General features: G+C 44.1%; 1 protein-coding gene and 3 non-coding genes across 4 annotated transcripts in view; all 4 read left to right on the top strand.

Moving 5' to 3' along the window:
- The first annotated feature begins 3,002 nt into the window (after window positions 1-3,002).
- TRNAL-UAG lies at window positions 3,003-3,084 on the top strand. The gene has a single exon. It is a non-coding gene; the product is annotated as a tRNA-Leu (tRNA).
- A 630-nt stretch (window positions 3,085-3,714) lies between these two features.
- RNASE12 (ribonuclease A family member 12 (inactive)) overlaps window positions 3,715-15,836 on the top strand; it is a 77,122-nt gene continuing 65,000 nt past the window's right edge. The window contains exon 1 of the mRNA XM_039245268.1: window positions 3,715-3,786. The gene's annotated coding sequence lies outside the window, so the exon portion shown is untranslated. The remainder of the gene's footprint in view (window positions 3,787-15,836) is intronic.
- On the top strand, window positions 8,393-8,474 carry TRNAL-AAG. Its single transcript has one exon. It is a non-coding gene; the product is annotated as a tRNA-Leu (tRNA).
- TRNAY-GUA lies at window positions 11,980-12,070 on the top strand. The gene is given in 2 exon segments: window positions 11,980-12,016; window positions 12,035-12,070. It is a non-coding gene; the product is annotated as a tRNA-Tyr (tRNA).

A 15,836-nucleotide genomic window follows, 5' to 3' on the forward strand; every position in this document is an offset into this window, starting at 1 on the left:
TGTTCTGGGACCTCAGCCTTCCCAGGCTTCAAGTCTCTGAAGTTCCCTCACAGATAAGAAAGATCTCCAGCAGCAAGTTTCCTGGGGAGCCTCAGGTGATTGCTTTGGACATGTACGGAACTTTCCAAATGGTCCAGGAGAAGGTAAAGCTGCAAGCATTTCTCCTAGTTTCTCCTGCTTATCATTATGTAATACCCAGAAGGACAAATAAACACGGCCAGAGACCACAGAAGATAGCACCATTTTACATTTTGTGTGATTCATTTGAGACCTCTAGTGTTTCTCGAAGTGGGCATCCTTAGGTCAAAGCTCTACTGGAATCCTAAAAGGTGGTAAAATGGCCACTACCATTGTCCAGTATTGGGAGGCCCTTTTTCTTGTCCTTAACTTTAGGCTTACGTAGGGGTGCCTCAATGGCTCAGTCAGTTATGCATCTGACACTTGGTTTGGCTTAGACCATGATATCACGGTTTGTTGGTCTGGGTCCCCACATGGGGCTCTGCACTGGTGGTGTGGAGCCTGCTTGAGATTTTCTCTCTCTGCCCCTCTTCTGCTCATGCTCTCTCTCTCAAAATGAATAAAGTTTAAAATTTTTTTTAAAAAAACATTAGGCTTGACTATTTTGCCAGGCTTTTCTCCCTCACTTACAAATGAGACTTCTCATTTATTCCCACTGCTGTCAATTAAGCATGCATATCTTCCCTGGACACTGCTCTCAAGAAGTCTCAGGTCTTTGACTTCCTCAATTCTATTTCCTTACTTCTATCAGAATTCCAAATTACAAAACTGATCTCCAGGGCAGTGATTCTCAAAGCATGTTCCCTGGCTCAGTAATAGTACTACCTCACAACCATGAGAAATGCAAGTTCTCAGGTTTACTAAATGAGAAATTGCAGGGGTTGAGTCCAGCAATGCCTTTTAAACAAATCCTGCAGGTGATTTGGGTGCACATTAAAGTTTGAGAACCACTGCTCTATGCTTAAAACGCTGCCTCTCTCCCCAGTTATTTGTCTCCACACAAGTGGCGCCAATGTGCCTATACCTATACCTATACCTATACCTATACCTATACCTATACCTATACCTATACCTATACCTATACCTATACCTATACCTTGAAAATGCATTGCAGTTCTTTTTCTGAGAGCCCCACAGAACATCTCAGAGTTAGCATTGCCCTCCTTTCCTTCTCCCTTTTATGTTGAAGCTTACGGAATTCCAGAAAGAGATCTCTGCCTCTATGACCAAATTTCCCCTTTTTATAAGGACCCACACTAAATTACCTCTGCCTCTATATCTGGTCACATTTTGAGGAACTGGGGATTAGGACTTGTGTAGATCTTTTTTTGGGGGGAAGGCAGGGGACACAATTCCACCCATAACAAGGACCATGGAATCTTACAGGAGGCTCTTGGGGGGAAAATCTCTTTTATGTGTCTTGAGAACCTCCAACACCACCGTGGGATTCTTTTTCCCTTCTTTTGGGAAGCATAATTGATTAAGAGACAATGACTATTGTCTATTTTCAGGAAAGTAAGCCAGATCTGGCTGCTTCTTCCCTGACATAGGCTGTATATATGCAAGAGAGAGAGAAGCATAAAGCATAAACATACACAACCTCCCTGTTTAAAGCTCTTTGTGTAAATTTGTCCCCAAATATCCTTAATTTTATCAAATAAATAATTTTATCCAACTATGATTGGATGTCACCAGGGAGCCACAATTTCCACCTTCAGAAGGCAGGAAATTAGCAGAAACATCATCCAACCGCATCCCCCAGACTTTTGCTATGAGACAGGCACCTGTTTTTCTCTGAAGACTAGGTAGTAACTGTGATTTTATTTCTCTGCTACTGCCACACACTAGCAAACAGACACATCAGTGTTGGCATTCTGTAATTTCCACTTGGATGTAATCCAAAGGAGCATGGAAAACCAAAGTTTGGTAGGCCCTAAAACAGAAACAGGGACGTTTGGAGAACTGAGGTGTGGCTACTCTTCCCTGTGTCAAGGGGAGGCTAGGTGTGAATATTTTTTTCTTCCCTATTCTGGAACCTGCTCACAGCTTCCTCACCCGAGGCCTGCAGGCTTGGGCTTCCCGGGAGAATGAGGAGAGGGAGCATGCTGAGTTCTTGGGAATCCTGGGTGCTAGGCGCACTAGTGTGGGCTCAGAATCCGGGCTCTATCCCCAGGGAAGGGCGTCTCTGGCTATCTCTGTCCCCAGTCGCTGGTAATAATAGTCGCCACGTGGCTACAACTGCTCAGGGGAAAGGGGACCTCTCTGGGAGAGAAAGAGTTAGTTCTCAAGAAGGCTTCCCAGCAGCAGGAACCGATCCACTCTGACACACCCTTCCCCCAGGCAAGCAAGACTGGGGGAGGAAGACTCTGGAGACTCTGCTCCGTCCAGACCAGGGAGCGGGCGTAGATTGGCACGGCTTGTTTGCGGTTGGGTCTCAAGGAGCAAAAGGGAACAAGGAGGCAAGCTTTTTTTCTCGGTGGTTTTAACTTACGTCCTACGCTTCCTCGAGACCCGAAGACTTCTCTCTTGGCTTCAGAACCGAAAAGTATGAAACTCAAAATTTAGCGAAAGCTGCAGCTTTGCTCTTCTTTACCCTATCAGCCCCACCCCGAAGCTATCTGGAGTCTAAAGGAGTTCATTCATCCGTTCAATAGATACTTTCTGAGAGCTTACTAGGCGCCAGGCGGACCCTTGTCTTTGGAATGCTCTTAGGTTCTAGATCCCAAGAGCTACTCTTCCGGAGCGGATAGTTTGGTTTGAAGATCTCTCCCTTTAGTTACTGGAGTAAGAAGAGCTGTTCCGAGGTGGGCGGATGCAGGTTGGAATCCCAGTGGATCGGAGGAGCGAAGGAAGAGTCTTTTCCTTAGGGTCCTTTGGTGATAATCTACAATCTTGGTCTCAGTTTGGTGATTCAGAGGACAATACTGAAAAAAAGACCGGAAAGTTATAAGTAGGAAGTGTAAGCACCACGCTTTTGTAAGCTTGGTAGCGTGGCCGAGCGGTCTAAGGCACTGGATTTAGGCTCTAGTCACTGCGGGGGCGTGGGTTCAAATCCCGCCGCTGCCAGGGTTTTGTTTCAAATTGTTAAGTATTCACGGCCTTCGCCTTCACTCCAACTAAAACTGTAGATCTCTTGCGAGATTTGACCAAATCTCAAAACCCAATATGTTAAATTTCGGACTACTTAGGGCTGGACTGATAGGGCGGGACTAGTGAATGAACGACTCGGTTTTACTGGCAGGGAGCACACAAGCGGATATCTAAAGGACACACTCCTTCGTATCCTCAGTCTCCTTGCTGTTCGGAAGGGAGAGGGTAAAGCCTTGCTTGCCAAGGGATGGCATTTAACCTGGGCACTTAGGGTAGGAGAGGTAGTCTTGGAATCTTGACAGAACCTTGAAAGTGTGGTAAACAGGTAAGGTGGGGCACAGAGGGGAGCAGGGAGTGAAGTGAGCGTTTGCTCCCAAGTGTTAACTCAAAAAAATTCAGCAGTTCCACTCAGAGCCGAAGTAAAAATTTCAGACAATTGCACGCAGCACCCAAAGTGTCCGTGTGATCCCCAGTGCTGCCTCTCGGATCCCTAATGGGTTACCTGGAGGATGTTCTGTTTTATTTCTCTTTCCAGGGGCCTCTGGTCTCCCGGCTACTAGGGCACCCCCTTCCCAACCCACACTCTGTTTCTCCCTCCAAGTTCACCATCAGGACAGCAAAGGAGATATGTTAAGCAGGAAGCTAATCATCAAGGGAAGGAAGTGTTCACCAGCTCAGGTAAGTGATTCAACAACCAGGCTTGAGCCAGGCCAGGAAGACCACCCTGACTCTTACCTAGCCCCCAAGAGGGTCCTACAATGGGTCTGAAGTAAGAATTTAAGCTCTTTAAGGAACATTCTCACTTTCTGGCCTTTGAGGGCAATGCCTTTCCTGCTCAGTGTATGTGTACAGCCTTTGGCACCTGGAGGGTGCATTAAGGCATTAGGCATGATTTGGATACATAACACACAGATATGAATACATACCGCATTCAGATTTGAATCCAGGCACTGTCTCCTCCTCAAGGCTTTGAGAAGGATTTCCCTGCTCATTTTAGTAGATAGTGGGGGAACCTGACTGGCTCATACCCTAAAGGAAGCAAGAGTTAAGTTTGTCCATGTGGCTTATTATTCTAGGCAACCTCAACAATAGTGACATTTTTGGACTGAATAATTCTTCAGGGTCGGGGTCAGGGCTCATGTATATTGTAGGATGTTTAGCAGTATCCCTGGCCTTTATTCACTAGATACTAGTAATACTGTCACAGTTATGACAACTGGAAGTGTCTCCAGACATTGTCAGTGTCCCATAGGAGACAAAATCGTTCTTAAAGACTAATGATACAACTATTATGTCCCAATTTGTGGCATGTTTTCTCAGTTTCTCAATGGTGCCTTTGAAGGGCAAAGTTTCCTAATTTTGATGAAGTACAATTAATCATATTTTTCTTTTACGGATCATGCTTTTGGTGTTGTATCTAAAAGATCTTTCCCCGATACAACTTAACAAAGATTTCATTCTAAATATTTTGTAGTTTTGGCTTAAGATTCACTTTGAGTTAATTTTTTATGTGGTGTTAAGTAAGGATCAAAATTATTTTTTAACATTATTTGTTTAAAAAACTACCTTTCTAAAGAATACATTTATCATGATGAACACTGAGTAATGTGTTTAGAATTATTGTATCACTATCTCATATACCTGAAACTAATATAACACTAGTTATGCTAGAATTAAAATTAAACAATTAATTTAAAAAAAGTAAATTTAAAAAGACTACCTTTTGCTATTGAATTGTCTTTGAAACTTTGTCAACAATCAATTGATAATATATGTGTGGTTCTACCCCTGTACTCCTGTTTCATAGATCTATTTTTTATATTTTAATACCAATACTATAGTCTTGACTAGAGCAGCTTTTACGCGTCTTGATGTCAGGCAAAGTGGGTTTGCTCCAGCTTTGTTCTTCTTTTTAAAGTTGTTTTGGGCATGCGATGTCTTTGAATTTCCATAGGAATTTTGGAATCAGCTAGTAAATTTCTAAAACAAAGAAAAAAATAGAAAAGAAAAACCAAGGTCACATGGCTGGCTCAGTTGGAAGCACATGAGACTCTTGATATCATGAGTTATGAGTTTGAGCCTCATTTGGGGGAGACTACTAAAAATAAATTTTAAACTAAAAGAAATGTCTTAAAAATAAATTGAAAAGCCTTGTTATTTTGATTAGGATTTCACTGAATCTATAAATCAACATAGGGATAATTGATATCTTAATGATATTGAGTCTTCTCATCCACAAACATGAAATGATTCAAGGATCCTTGTATTTAAGTTTTCTTTTCTCTATCTCAGTATTTTTTTTTCTGGTGTACAAATCTTGGACATATTTTGTCCCTAAATATCTCATATTTAATGTAAATTGGATTGCTTTAAAAATTTTCAGTTTCTGATAGTTCATTGCTAGGTACAATTATAGATATGTAGATACAGTATATAAACAGTAATATATGCAATTAATTTTAATATTTACTTTGTATTTAACAACTTTGCCAGATTCACTTATTAGTTACAGCTTTCTGTAGATTCTGTAGGATTTTTACATAGATTTTCATGTTTTCTTGGAATAAAAGATAGCTTTACTTGTTTGCTTAAACCTAGATGCCTTCCATTTCATCCCCCCCTCCCCTCCATTATTGATTGGGCAAGAATCCACTGCACAGTGTTGAACAAAAGTGATGAAAGTAAATGTCCATGTTTGCTCCCAACCTTACAGGGAAAACATTCAGTGTTTCATCATTAAGCATGATATTAGCTGGAAGTTTTTCATAGCTTCCCTTTATCAGGTTGAGGAAGTTTCCTTCTTTTCCTAATTTGCTGCAAGTCTGTGTCAGGAATGAATGTGGACTTTTTCAAATGCTTTGTCTGCATTTTTTTGGTGAGATCATATGATTTTTCTTTTTAGTCTTTTGAAATAATAAATCACATTGGTTGATTTTGAATATCAAACCAATCTTGCTTTTTTGGGATAAATCCCACTTGCTCCAGATGTATTGTTATTTTATATATCATGGATTCAACTAGCTAATGTTGTTCAAACAGGAGGAACTGTATTTCACATTTTAGCCCCTGCCTGGTGCACTTACTCTTGAGTTCCAGCTTCTAACCATATTCTTCTAAGAGAGATCTTCATTTTGTTGATTCACAACCAACAAAACTGACAGAAAGAAGAAGTAACAGATATTTGTCCTTGGCTCAGGTAATTCCAACCCACCCTCCCCAGGCCATCACACTCTAAGACAAAGCCCCCCATTTCCCCCTCAACCCACAACCAGACAGGAACCAAATCTTCTAAAGTGCAACCTGTGCATTTGAACCTGAAGGAAGCCTGAAGTACACTGTCCCCCTGGTGTACGATGTATCCTGCACTATATCCATCACGACCCCTAGTCTCTCCTAACGTGGAAAATCTCTAAAGTGTCATGCAGATCACTCTGGGAGTGGCGCCAGACACTCCCCCAAGATTCCCCACCTCCAATAGTCTCCCAGGTTCCTGGGCTGAACTTTGGGAAGAGCACAGTGGCTCTGGAAGGGGCTTCTCTGTCCCATCTCTTCTATAAACTGTGTAAAAGGTCATGGAAAAGCCAATACTTTAGAATATATTGATAAAGTCAGCTTCTGAGGATTAAATGAATGATTTAAGATCTATGCAATCTTGAACTGGAAAGCCCATTCTTACCTGTCATTTCCAGGGTGTATCTGGTCCTAGATCTAAGGCATTCAGTCCAGAGTTCACCCCAGGGGTGTAGGAAGAGATAAGCACGTGAGAAGCCTTGGGTCATCTTGAGATACAAAAAAGAACGAGGCTGAAAGACAAATAGAGGAACATGGAAGGACTAGGGAAGACCCCTTCCGATACATGGCTCCACATTGTAATCTGTGAGCAACTTCTCTGTTCCAGCACATGGTCCTTTCCAATTCATATGCGGTGGTTTGTGGTCTGGCAATGGTAGTCAAGCAGCATTGCGACTGCCACCCAGGCATTGAACCTGGCAACTTCTTGAACCAAGTGTCCAGGATACCACTCATAGAGAGTATGAGGTAATTGGTCTAGAGCCCAGTCTCCCTGTCAGAATTTTTAAAAGTCCCACGCGTGATTCTAATGAACAGAGCTGAGAACTACTGCTCGAGGGACATCATAATTACTTTGGCTGTGATGTGCCAGAGCAAAATCTGGACAGACCCCGAATGCTCTTTTGAAAACTGGCAGCAGCTATTAAATGAAGACAGCTTGTAAACAGGGACAGAATATTCTGCAATATAAAAACTGCCTGATGGGAGAGGGGAGCTGCAGGGACTGGCAGCCCCAGTCTGGCCTCTGTTGCAGCTGCAGGATGTCTTCTACTACTTCTCACTGAAACACTTTTCTCGGAAAAATGAGCACATTGTGTCCCTGGGCTCAGAGGAAAGCCTGGAGATGACGTTTCTTCCTGGGGCTCAGGCATAGCTTTGCGGGTGTGTGAATACCGGCAGAGTTTGTCAGCAGGGAACTTGAGCGCTGCTATCTCTGCTCACCTGAAAATTGCACAAATTCTGGAGCAACAGGAGCAGTCTCAGAGGGTCGATTTTGCCACGCTTAGATGCAACGTGGCGACCTGGGAGACCCTTAAGGTCCTAAAGCTCTCAATTTCTGCCCTATGAGAGCAGAAAGAAGACATCTCCAGCTGTTTTAGGAGTGTAGTGCAAAACCATTTAAGGGGCTTCTCTTTCTCTGAAGAAATAATTCAGCAGAGACACATGCCTGAACTCTTTGATATCTTACCTGGTAAGAGAAAGGACTGTCGGTTTCCACTGGCATCTTTAGGTTGTTGGTTAGATTCTAGCTCTAAGTACGTGTTCAGGCATTTGCAAATGCCCTAGATCTCCATTTGATTAGTCACGTTCCCTCCAAGCTAGGATTTTGTGGCTTTAATTAGCTTCAACATTTCGTGTATTTCCTAAAATATTTGAACAAGACTGAGAGGAAGCCAACAAGAATAACACATAGTCGACACCTGCAAAAGGCCCACCGCCTTCTCCTGTGTTACAAATTTCATTCACTCATTACTCATGAATTATTCTTCATTCATTCAGTAAAACATTCCCCTTCAAGCCGTGGGTGGGAGACGCACAATCCAGAGTCTATGGGGAAAGTAAGCTTTCGCGTGAGCCCTACGCTTCCTCCAACCATTCCTTCACTTGTTTTTAAGATTTGGGACCTCAGAACGCAAAACTATGTAATAGAACGGAGATGGAAAGGAAGGTAGTTACTATCAGAAAAAACCAGGCAGAGCCTTGAAAAGCAAGTGGTAGCGTGGCCGAGCGGTCTAAGGCGCTGGATTAAGGCTCCAGTCTCTTCGGGGGCGTGGGTTCGAATCCCACCGCTGCCAGCTGGTGCTTTTGTCAGCTTCGGAACGAAGGTCAGAAGACGACGAATAATCACTCTCAAAATCTACATAGGGAACATCGGATGGGGTCTGGGGGTGAGTACAGGAGGGTAAGCTTGCGGGTCAGACCGTTGAAGTGCCGAGAGCGCCTGGGTAGCGCTCTGGAAAATCTTGCCAATCTGCAACGTTTTGATAAGTCTTCAAAGACGAAGTTCACCAGGAGGCTAGGGGATGGCAAGAAGCAAATTTTAAGACTTCACAGTGGCAGGTGTGTCCACAGAAGTAGCTGTCACACGCGGATTGATATAAGGATTGATACAAAGGTTCGGAAAGGACAGGGAGTGCTTTTTTGTTTTACATTTTTCCCACTCATAAATGGAAATGCACAGAGGCTTTGCAGCAATACCTGGAGAGAAACGTCCAGAGGAAACTCCTTTGGCAAGAGCACGGGGCTCAGACCCTAGAGTCTGCACTGTCGCCGGCACATACCGGAGACTTTTGCGCCAGCCCCTTGGTTCTCAGGTTCCCGTTGGCCTGTTTGCTGGAGCCTCCCCGCTCCCAAGCCCCTTTTCTGCTCTCTGGACGCAGCGTCTCCCCGTTCCTCCAGGTCTTCTCGACCAGGAAGCGAGAAGGAAGGAGAGGGTCTGAGCGAGACTGTCCGAAGATGTGTCTCAGCAAGGAGGCAATGCTTGCGGGAGGAGTAGGTGTCTCAGTTCTGGCGGACTTAAGATTGAGTCAGGGATCCTTGATAACCAACTTGGAAAATAAGCTCACTGCGCCTACACGCTTGCTCTCAGAAAGCCCGAGAAAGTTTCGACACCCCCCCCCCCCCAGTCCGAACTCCTATCAGACATTTTCACATCTTGAACTGTAAGAACTTCCGGATCTGTGCGTGTGGTTTGGGGGCCCTGAAGAGTAGATCGGTGGAACCCAAGTGGGATCTAAGACTTGCCCCTCTCACGTGACTCATGGGGGAGGTTGTGGAGAGAGCTCTTTTGGGCAAAGGGAAGAAACTTCCTTTCAAGGAGGGGCTGAAGAAACGGAGGTGGCCCGTGTCCTTAAAAGAATGACCAAGAATGATTCAAGTTTCTGGGCAGCTTCTCGATCTAGGAGTTCAAGTTTGGTTGTCCCTCTTTTGCTTACGCATAGTCATTTAACAAAATCACAATCCTTATTTAAAGAAAGCATTCGGTCCCCGCACTCACACGGCTCAACTAGAATGGAGAGAAACAGTGATGCTAGACTGGCTTCAATTTAAATTCATGGCAGTGATGTCAAGCACGTCTGCGTGACAATCTTAACAATTTTTCGAGAGTCTTTTAACTATATTTGATTCTTAAAGGTTGCTGTTTCATCCCTTCTCTTGTGTCCTCAAAACAGCCACCACCTCTTCATACATTCTAACACTCAGGTTTCCATTTCACTGAGAAAAGAGAAGCCGTCACAGGAGAATTTCTACAAGGTCCTCATCCACCTGCTGCTTTCTGAGTATCTCTATGCCTCCTGTTACTGTGGATGATCTCGATGATCTATGCCGCGATCCTAGCTAAGGCCGTTTCCACCCTCCCGGCACTAGATGCCGTCCTGGATTGCTTACCCAAAAACATTCTTTCCAATACTTGTTTCTTCTCCCGTCCGGGGGATCATTCCCAACAGTGTACTGTTACACTGCTATCAAGATCCCATTATCAAATAAAAAATAACACGTTCTGGCAGCAATGAGGGGAGCAGATTCAAGGCTTGCCTTACACTCACGGTCACTCTAAATCTTTGTGTGGCTTTTTCTAGGTCTCTTAGTATCAGGCTAATAAGTGGTGTAAAGGGCTGAAATTTGGTTGCGTGGGTGGATTGTAAAAATGGACGTTTCTCTTTTCTCCTTACCTCCTTCTCCTCAATGCTGGTAGGAGGTGATGTAGATCAAGATGTATGCACCTTCCACAAATTAGTGAGTGCCTGTTTTTTGCCAAGGATTGTCCTTGGCTATGGGAGGTAAGGTTGTGTCCCCAGGGAATTCACTTCCTAGAAGGCAAAAGATTATTTTCTCAAACCAATGGTGATGCACAATCCAATCACCCTCCTAGATTACAAAATGTGAAAAGTGAAAAGATTAAGTATGAAGTAGTGTATATATACATATGAATAAACATAAACCAAATCAATTTATGAATTTTTCAATTAATACACTTCGTATTTGGGGGCAGTATTATGTTGAATTAAGCAGAGTACAGAGAGTTCCTGTGTATCTTCTAACCGCCCTTCATCCACTATTGTCTCCTATAATGATAACGTGCACTGTTGTGGTAAATTTTGCTGTAGCCGGTGAGACAATTTTGACTGTTTATTAATAATTAAAATCCATAGACCCATTTTCACTATGGCAAAAATACCTGGGCTCAAAATGGAAGCTTTCTTCCAACAAGATGAGAGAGGATTGCAGCACAGCCTGAGAGGGCCAGAGCATGCAAAACTACAGACCCTGCCTGGCTGACTCTTTCTGCCAGTACCACACAGAGAGAGTATGACCGGCTCAAAGGCACTGCCCCTCACCGGCTCCTCGAAGGTGCAGATACACCTGTCGCCCACTCAGGCGGTGACCACACACTCGCTCGAGGCAGGGGCACTTGAATGTGGCTTGTTGTGCCCCTGGGGGCCCTTCCCTGGATGGGTGACATGTCTCGTGGAGAGTGGGATCTGAAACGTTTGAAAAAGACGCAGAGCCAGGGCAAGGAGTCCATCCGGGCTCACGTGGGTGATCTCTGCCGCTCTTGTCTTCGGTGCGTCTCTGGGAAGCCCACAGAGTTGTGAGCTACTTTGGGCGGCAGCCGTCTCCACCACAGGAATCCGGGTCGGGGGGCAGAGGTGGGGAGCCACGCGCCCAGACTGGCCGCGACGCCGGGCCCCCGTGGCCGTGGCCTCCGCGCCGGGCCCCAGCGTCTTTCCCCCTCACCTGCCAGTAAGGCTCCGCGCGCCGAGAAGTGAGCCCCGCGGTCCTGGGGGCACAGCGCGGCGGGGGCACGGTGGGTGGGTGGCGCGGGGACGAGGCGGGGACGGGCGTCACAACCCCGGGGAGGCGAGGGCGCTGAGGGGCGGGCTTCCTCCAGGGGCCTCCACCTGAGCCTGAGGTCCTGCGTTTCGCGGCTGCCACCGGTGCCGTGCGGTGGGTTCTCCTTTCCCTTCCTCCGCAAGCCCTCCCCACCCGACCCACGCTCCGTTTCGCCAAAACCCCCTCCCCTCCAGCTCTTCTCCGCCTTCTGGCCCCGACGGACGGCCGTAGTCCCCCGGCCGTCTCCTCCCCACGGTAAGAACTCAGGGAGGGGAAATGACGCCGCAAGTGAGGGCCCGGGTCGGGCATCTAGAAAACCGCGGCCCCAGGACAGCTGGCTGCCGTCACGGGGCAGCGCGTGTTTGGCTCTCTTCAAAGGGAGCTTCTGACGAAAGCGAGGCCAACTTCCAGTCCTGGCCTCGTCATTTCCAGAAAGGGCAATGACTCGGCCTCAGCAGTGTGCGCCCTTCGATAGCTCAGCTGGTAGAGCGGAGGACTGTAGACTAGACGCTGTGTGGACATCCTTAGGTCGCTGGTTCGATTCCGGCTCGAAGGAGCTGCCTGGCATTTTTACTGGCCCCCATGAAGGCCTCCACCGGCTGGTGTCTAACGCTCAAGCTCACCTCCGCCTGACCAAAGGCCCTGGCAGGGTCAGGATCACAGCAAACTCACTCTCAGAGGCCAAAGCCCAGGAGAACCTTTCCCGAACCGCCGCACAGCTAGGTGTACGCTGTCGTTTAGGAAGAGCAGCACCATCTTTCTGCAGTCCACAAACCAGTGCCCTGCAGCGCCGAACAGTCCACCTTGCTCTGGCTTTATGGAGCAGCCCTGAACAGCCGCTTCACACATCATCCAGGGCGCTTTACACTTTCAGGCACCCACCACGTGCACTCTGGGCTCTGCCACCAGCACCGATTTGCCCAAATGGACGTTTCCTGCCAAAGTGGCAGCCAAGCAGGTGCCCAGGGCAAGCCCTGGAGGCCCACAAGCATACAGGGGTCAGGGGACAATCCCGGCATCCTTCTTGAACACTCACCCTTTCATTCTCTGTATCTGTGCACGGGTGTATTCTGTTCTTTTCTCTGTGTGCGTTTTTGCTTCCCCATTCAATGCTGGATAAATATTTTGATCTATAAAGACAGAAATTGCTTGTCTTCCTGCTTATCGTAATACTTGCACAGAATTGCCCTTGGAAAATGTTCAAGTAATTGACAATTCTGGACTGCATCTTAGCTGACATTTGCAGGATGCAAATGTAATTTTGTCAATGCAGTTTGAAAGGGATGATTATAACTCTCAGTGGCTTATTTACGTGGCTGTCTAGATTGTTGCTTCTGAAAGACACAGGTTTTATTTGATTGCACTTTTTGCCTCCAGAATTTTGTGGCTCTTGTCGTAAAAGCAATGATCTGTTCACACCACTGGGCACACACAGGTGATCTACATGAGGATTTTATAGCTCTTTCTCGGCAAAGAGACCTCAGGTTTGAATGTCACCATATGCAGAAATTAGCATTGTGAGATCAACGATGGAATCTCTGGCCTCTCTATGACATCCTAGAATTCTACTTCTTCATGTACTTGGTGAATGCTTTCACCTTTACATTTAGATTTTTTTTCCTGTCTGCTAAAAAATGTGCCCTGAGAATTATAAACTGAAGCAGGTATTCATCAATAAGGGTATAGTAAGCCCTGCATCCTCTTAGCTCAAGAACCTAGGTAATATTGGCTCAAAAAAGCTGTCACTCCTTAAGACTGTGTTCATGTTATGTTTTAGTTACAAACCCTTTAATAAACACCTAATCTGTCCCAGGTACTGTGATTGTGCCAGGGAAAGAGAGGCCAAAGTATAGGTCATAGTTTAGCGTTTGTAGGGGACAGATAGATGGAAGCAGATAATTAAAACATAATGTCCTGAAAACTGCAATAGAAGTAAAGAGAACATTCCATACAAATCTAAAACTAAAATTAATCTTGGAAAGTTAAAGTGGAGGTCAGAGTAGAAAATGGGAGAGGTCTCCTGGTAGCACCAATGGCCTGGAGTCTGTCTGTTGACTTTTAGAACAGGAGAGTAGATCTGTGATCAGGTGAGTTCAGTGGACACAGAACAGTTTCAGAAAAATAAACAGAAACGTGAAGAGTGTTCATTTTGTGTGTAACTATATGTAGTATCACAAGAGCATACATCCAACCCCAGGACTAGCTGGAAATGAAGTATCAATAATTATGCATGAAATTTTATCTAGTCTCATCATCTCCCTAGAGTTCTAATTGCTGCTTACTCCAGAAGCAAGGGGAAGATTTCTAAACATCCCTTTTGAGTCTTCATAGAGAAGGCACCATGGCTTTATCACTTGCTGTGTATATTAGTCTACCAGAATGGCCAGCAGAAGAAAAATAATGTTCATATACTTCAACATGCACCTCCATTATCACTTTCTCTGCACATACATTTTTATTGCTGCTGGCTTGAGTCAGCTGACAGATAAAGACAGAAATATTGCTAATGTCAAGAGAGAAAAATCTTATGTTGAATGAAGGGTTTGATTCTTTTTCAGATTTGACTAGAATAGGGAATTGGGAAATTAAAAAAAAAAAGAAAATTTAAAGAAATCTACAAATTAACAGTACTGTGGACAATTTTTGTAGGGTTTAAGATTCACCATCTGAAAAAGAATGAACTCCTAGGTGTTTGTCCCTCTTGTTTAGTAGGATAGCTTTTGATGACAATAGTCTGAAGCACCGTCTCTTCTCCCCTCTGTCTTCTCTCTGGTCTCTCTCGTGAGGTGTGAAGGCTCACATACACTATGCCCCGCCCCCCATGCAGTTAACCGGATCAGGTGACCAATACTGGCCAGAGATATGTGAGCACAAGTGATAGAAGTGTCCTCGTATGCCAACCCTGTGTCTCTCTCTCATCCTTGGTGACTGTGCAGGCCTCACACTGAGAGGTCCGGATCTCCAAGCCAGTGCTTCAGCCCACAGGACTGTGAAATGAGTGAGAAATAAATCTTCACTGCATAAAGCCAAAGAAAAAAATCTACAGGTTGTATTACTAGAAATAATAAACAATAATAGTCAAAGATTTCTTACATTCTTCTATGCCATCATCAACTAGTTAGAATGTTAAATTGAAAAAGATTACCTTTATAATAGCATCAAACAATGAAATACCTAAAAACACATCTTTTAAAATCTCCAAGCACAAAATGCAAACTATTATTGGAGAATTGAAGAAAAGCTACATAAAGGAAAGGACAGCTCATGTTTATGGAGTAGAAAACTCAATACTATAAAAATGTCAAGTCTTTCAAAGTAATCTATGATCTTAAAATCCAGTAAAAATTCCACAATTGGGCAGTGCAACTTGACAATTATAAAGAATATATGGGCATGCAAAGGGCCAAAACTAGTTTAAAAGACTTTTGGAGAAAAACAGAGAAGACTTGCTGTATCAGATAATAATCATAATTATTATGAAGACACAATTTAGTCAGAGTGGTGGTGATATAGCATAGGCAAATATACCAATGGAACAGTACAGTTTAGAAAAATAGGTGAATGGTTGGCCACTGATTTATGACAAAAACTATACTGTAGTGCAAGAGGGGAGAGGGAACAGACTTTTCAATAAATGGTGACAGATCATCACCTAACACAACAGGGGAAAGAAATCTTGATTTAAACCAGATATCACATGTAAAATAATTAATGATAAACCCAATTGTGAAATGTAAAATAGTAAAGCTTATTTTAAAAAACATAAGAGAATGCCTTGATGACTTCGAGATAGGCAAATATTTCTTAAACAAGACCTATAAAAACAAATATGAAGAGATAAATCAGATAAATTGGGCTACATTGGGAGTAAAATCTTCTCATTTAAAAAATTCCATTAAAATTTTTTTTAAAAACCCAAAAAATTCCATTGAGTGAACAGTCCTGCACAGAGTAGAGGATGTATTTGTATGTACAGCAAAGGATTTACATCCCAAATATGTGAAGAATACTTTTAAATTTATAAAAAAACAAATGATAACCATTCCAAATGCTTTTTCTTTCATCAGTTTTTAAAGCAATGTCATTCCTGAAATAATTTTTTGATGACATTTTATTCTATTAGAAAAAATAGGTCTCCTAAAACTTTGCAAATAATATATCTATGTTCCAAAGGTTTTAGATGAAACATTTTAAAAGGCTTAAAATTTTTCTTTGAGATTTTATGTGAAATATAAATTTATTTTTGAGAGACACAGCATGAAAGAAGGAGGGGCAGAGAGAGAGAGGGAGACACAGAATCCAAAGCAGGCTCCAGGCTCTGA

Source organism: Hyaena hyaena, unplaced genomic scaffold, assembly GCF_003009895.1.
Source record: "Hyaena hyaena isolate Hyena2069 unplaced genomic scaffold, ASM300989v1 scaffold_256, whole genome shotgun sequence".
NCBI classification, from domain to species: Eukaryota; Metazoa; Chordata; class Mammalia; order Carnivora; family Hyaenidae; genus Hyaena; species Hyaena hyaena.